Genomic DNA, 5,812 nt, shown 5'->3' with positions numbered 1-5,812 from the left:
ACAGCCCAGGGGCAAACGCAGGATTTTTAAGGGGGGGGTTCCTGAAAGGTCCAGAAGCACGTATGTCCCGAGTGCTTCCGAATACAGGTGGCTCCATACTGCCCATGCACAAAAGTGCGCTGGCGTATTACGGAGCTGCCTATCTTTGGAAGTACTCAAGGACACTAGTGTTTCTGAGGGCTTCTGGTAGCAGCAAATGTGAACGGGGTACAGCGCTGGAACAACTCCCCAAGAGAGGAACAGGAGATAGACTTAGTTTGGACAATTCAGTGGAATATGCTACATAGTTTCACATAGCGCAAGCGATACCCATATGATGCAGGGATATATGCATCTGCGGAAGATGTCGGCGCTACATAAATACTAAATAATAATATTTTGCCTTACCAGGATTGCACTTTTATTTAGCTTTCCTGTATGACAAGAACACACAGCCAGCTCTAGGGGAAGAGGGAAACAAAGGTGAATGAGGGAGGCTGGTGCACACCAAGAGTGCTTCTGAGCGTTTTTCAAATCAACAGTGATTTGAAAAGCGCTTGGCTAATGTTACCCTATGTGGGTGTTCCCACAGCAGCGTTGTGATTTTTTCAAAATCGCAGGTATACTGCATGTAGCATGTTTTTGAGCAATTCATTCAGAAATCGCTCTAAAAATCACTTCACAAAATCACACTCACAAATTGCTAGCGATTGCTATTGTCATTTTGGCGTGCACTAGCCCAGAGAGAGGAGTGGAGAAATTGAGAATAGCCTGAGATGGAGCAGAGAACTTATCTGTATTGAAGTCCCACATCACACAGGCTACTTGCCTGTAATCGGACTCCCGTCCCTGTCAGTCTCTCACACAAGTCAGAAAGAAGCCCTCCTGGAGTCTAGGGACTGTCAAAAACTTTTCAGCTTGTTATCCACACCTTATCCACACATGCAGTCATAACAATGGGGAGAGACCAGACAGATGTTTGCCCACAGACCCTGAGTCCAGGCAAGCTCTGCATCATGCTGTGTATATTTACCAGCTTGCCTGCACTCTAATTTCATCATGTCTGACACTTCTGTGCTGTGGAGAGTCCAGGACTCCATGATCAACATTCTCTCACTGCAGGCTGCATCTTCTTGTGAGGGTTGTGAGGGAAGCTCGGGTGCCTCTCTCATTCTATTAGCTGGAGGGAGGCACCAGAAGTAAGAAGGGAGGGAGAATGAGGCTGTTTATATTATGCGGGCTTCCCTGGCTGAATACACAGCTCAGTGCAGGGGGGAGGTTCCAGACACCCGGAATAGCCCCCTGAGTTCGCCAGTGCAGCCATACACAGAAGTGTTGACACTGGGCTCACTGGAACTGACATTTGATAGCAGTTGTGATCAGTTATGATGCCTGTTGCCATGGTACTCAGAGGCTCAGCTAGGATAATTAGCAGGGCCGGATTTGTACTTCTTACCGCCCAAGGCCGACTATTACCAGCCGCCCCAACCGAAACCGTATCCTACCACCTCTCTCCACACACACACACCCAAAAAACTTTGGGCCGATGGTGTTCACTATTGCGGCTGATGCCGAGGTCTCCATGGCAACATGAAGTGAATCAATCACGTCACATGGGGGAACTGGTTAATCAAGCGATCTACAGGTGATGGGCGTGGTGGGAGCCGTACACCACACACACATAGTCAAAAGTGGCTCACAATTGGACATTGGGTGGGGTCAGCAACACATAAAAGTGAGTCCTGTACCCACTGCTTTCTCCAGGGTAACAGCGCTGGCCAATCAATAATTAAGAAATGGGTACTGTGAGAGGCTGCCTTCTGTATTCTGTACTATTTGCTGGTGCTGCCCCTGGTCCTTTCATCCCCCACACCAAGTGCGTGAGACCCGGCCTTCTGTAACTGCCTGCAGCTGCTGCTATGTCATTGGACAAGGTCTGGCTTTTTGCTAGTCACACACTGTTCACAAACGTTTGGTTAACGGACTGCAGCTGCCTGTAGCACAGCACAGGCAAATGCTAGCTGGTACTAATAGTGCAGTTATCCTGATCACTTTCATTTGTTTGGACACTTGCAAATAATGCCCACTGTCTGCAGGCCGCCCCTTGTTTATCTGGTGCCCTAGGCCATGGCCTATGTGGCCTTGCCAGAAATCCGGCCATGATAATTAGTGCCAGTAGCAAATACTGACTTTGCACCCCTGTCCACATATCCAACACCCATCTTTTCAATAATCATAATGCCAGCCCCAAAAATATGATTCAAGCTAATAAGTCTTTTAATGAACAAACTATGCCACTGGATGAAAATGATAATATCTATCGTAATGTAAACAGGTCTATGCAGTGATCAAAGACAGGTTGTTTTGATTTTTGTTTTCTTCCCCTTAAAGGAATACGATCGATACCCAAGTGTTCTAAAATGACAGTGTGCAAATAATGTCTAAGTAGCTGTGTAAACATTTTCCTACTTTTCATGTTAAATATCAGAGGCAAAAGCTGTAATTTATTGAGGGTAGGATTTAGCTATATTGGGACAAATCAATTGCAGAAGGGGTGTCTGCTTCAATGCACAGCCAGAGTTGCATATCAGACTACAGAAAGCAAATATCAAACATATCAAACTCTGAAAGCAAAAACAGTATGAAAAGCTGTGACAATTAGTTACATTTCCTCTGCTCTCTTCAGACACTTCAGTCAGAAATACAGGACACAGAAGCTGCAGAGCTTTCTCTCTGTCACACACAGAGTTACACATAGAGTTAACTGATCAAGTGTGAGGGGAATTTCCCCTCTCCTCATGGCTCAGTCAGCCGTCAGTTTTGGCGTCAGTAAACTTTGAAAGTATTTTGTTAACAGTAAACAAAGAAGTTGCTACTAAAATGTATACACCAGTACTTAGCAGCCCTTCCCAAACAATTCCTGTGTCAATTGAAAAAAAATATGTGAATCGATAGTATTCCTTTAAAGGAATCTGAAATAAAAATACACTTATGATATAATGAATTGTATGTGTAGTACAGCTAAGATACTGAAGATTAGTAGCAAAGATGTGAGTCTCATATTATTTCCAGTACAGGAAGAGTTAATCAGTTATCTATGTAAAAGAGCTTCTCTAATTTAGTCAGAGAGCAGTGCTATTTTCTGGAGCACTATCAAAGAAACAATGAAAGACAACTTCAGATACAATTTTACTGCAGAGAAGTTCTGTGGGTCATTAGCTCTGCTCTGTTTCGTAGTTTAAAATGCAGAATGTGATTTTTAAACTGCAAATATTAGAGAAGGATGCAATGTTATAAAAAAAACAACACTATATAACTGAAAATAAAAATACGAGACTCTTTTCTTTGCTGCTAATGTTCTATTCATTATCCGTACTACTCATACAATTCATATCAAGTTTGGTTTCGCTTCAGTGTCACTTTAAAGTGACACTGAAGCAAAAGAAGCATGTGATATAATGAATTGGATGCGTAGTACGGATAATGAATAGAACATTAGTAGAGAAGAAAAGAGTCTCATATTTATTTTCAGTTATATAGCTTTTTTTATAACACTGCTCCAGAAAATAGCATTGCTCTCTAACTAAATTAGTGGGAGTGCTCAGTGCTTTTACATAGATAACTGAAGGTTTTTTTTAACTCTTCCTGTTCTGGAAACAATATGAGACTCATATCTCTGCTGCTAATGTTCTGTTTCTTAGCTGTACTACACATACAATTCCTTATATCATAAGTTTATTTTCACTTCAGATTCCCTTTAACCTTTTGCGGACCGACGCAAATAAATCCTACGCCGTACTTGTGGCTGTTCTAGCCTGATGCGGTGTTGGATTAAACGCCGCCCGCCGTTTCCGCTCCTGACACGATCGTGCACACCCAAGAGGGGAGATTAAGCTGTCATATGACAGCGGACATCTCCCCTCAGTGATCAGGAGCCATCGCGATTGGCTCCTGTCCTGATCACATGATCACTAGGATCGCCAGCGGATTGTAGTGATCACTGTTAGAGCTGCGGCGGTGGGGAGAAAAAAAGAGGATCCATTCACCTTCCTGACGTTCCCCCGGCGATCGGCGCTCCCCAACGCTCTGGCCGGCATCCCCGCTTGCTCTGACGTAAGTGCCGGGTCCCACCTTGATGACATCATAAAGTCGCGACCCGGAACTTAGCGTCAGTACGAGCGAGGATGCCGGCCAGAGCGGAGGGGTCCACAGCGGCTCATCGCTGGAGCCTGGGAGGTGAGTAAATGCTACTGGCCTCAAGGGGGACATCTGGATACCATGCAGCTACCAAAAGTGGGGATCCAACTGCCTGATAAAAACGCGCCCTCCCCTCCCCCCGCATGCAAAATCGCCTGGTCCTTAAAGGGGGTTAGGCAGCCGATCCCCAACTGATTCAGTTTAAACAGGAACTGTAGTTAAAATAACAATAAATAACATTGCTTATTTTTTTAATAATATTAAGTTATAGATTATTTAGTCAGTGTTTGCCCATTGTAAATTCTTTCCTTTCCCTGATTTACATTCTGAAATTTATTGCTGGTCTTTAGTTCTGCTACGGAATGTTCGTTACTGAGAGTTCTGTGCACAGAGGGAGATATGGGCTTGCTTGGCACTTGGAAACAGCTGTTATTTCCCACAATGCAACGAGGTTCACAGCAGACTGTCAGGACCACGGTCATGACATCACACTGTGGGAGGGGTTTCACCACAATATCAACCAAAAGGTAAAGAGTTCTCATGGGAAAGGATTATCAGCTACTGATTGTGATGAAGGTCAATACTATCGATTCACATATTTTTTTCAATTGACACAGGAATTGTTTGGGAAGTGCTGCTAAGTACTGGTGTATACATTTTAGTAGCAACTTCTTTGTTTACTGTTAGCAAAATACATTCAAACTTTACTGACGCCAAAACTGAGGGCTGACTGAGCCATGAGGAGAGGGGAAATTCCCCTCACACTTGATCAGTTAACTCTGTGTAGCTCTGTGTGTGACAGAGAGAACAGCTGCAGCTTCTGTGTCCTGTGCTTCTGACTGAAGTGTCTGAAGAGAGCAGAGGAAATGTAACTAATTGTCACAGCTTTTTCATACTGTTTTTGCTTTCAAAGTTTGATATGTTTGATATTTGCTTTCTGTAGTCTGATAGGCAACTCTGGCTGTGCATTGAAGCAGACACCCCTTCTGCAATTGATTTGTCCCAATATAGCTAAATCCTACCCTCAATAAATTACAGCTTTTGCCTCTGATATTTAACATGAAAAGTAGGAACATGTTTACACAGGTACTTAGACATTATTTGCACACTGTCATTTTCGAACACTTGGGTATCGATAGTATTCCTTTAAGTTAGGTAACAAGGGTTGTACATAGCATGTATCTCGTAGTATAGCAAGTACCTCTCCTGGGGCATGTGCCATAATACCAGGTCTACCGTAAGTTAGAAATTATACTATGGATCGCTCATTGCACACTTCTTTGCAGCTGTTATGCACGGCTGTTGCTGCAGTTTTAGTGTAATTGTGCTGAAACATGCCGTATAGTGTGAGATGACGGAAAATCATTACAGCGCCTGAGATCTTTTATTTATGGATGAGATTGTGCATTTCACATCATAATGATCGGTCCTAAGCGGTTAGAGACAGGTATCGAGGGGTTAAAGGAGGCACACGGCATTTAACCACTTGACAAATCCCGCCACCTCGGCCGCGCGCTGACCGCCTGGATAATATGACATCACAGCTGTCCCAGCGCGGGTGACATTTATTCCCTCAGAAGTCTGGAGGCAGCGGTGAGCCACATGCTGATGTGCCGTGAAGGTCGCCAGGCCAGAT

Source organism: Hyperolius riggenbachi, chromosome 9, assembly GCF_040937935.1.
Source record: "Hyperolius riggenbachi isolate aHypRig1 chromosome 9, aHypRig1.pri, whole genome shotgun sequence".
Lineage (NCBI taxonomy): Eukaryota > Metazoa > Chordata > Amphibia > Anura > Hyperoliidae > Hyperolius > Hyperolius riggenbachi.
The sequence above is the reverse complement of the archived record's forward strand: the minus strand, read 5'-3'. Positions refer to the sequence as shown.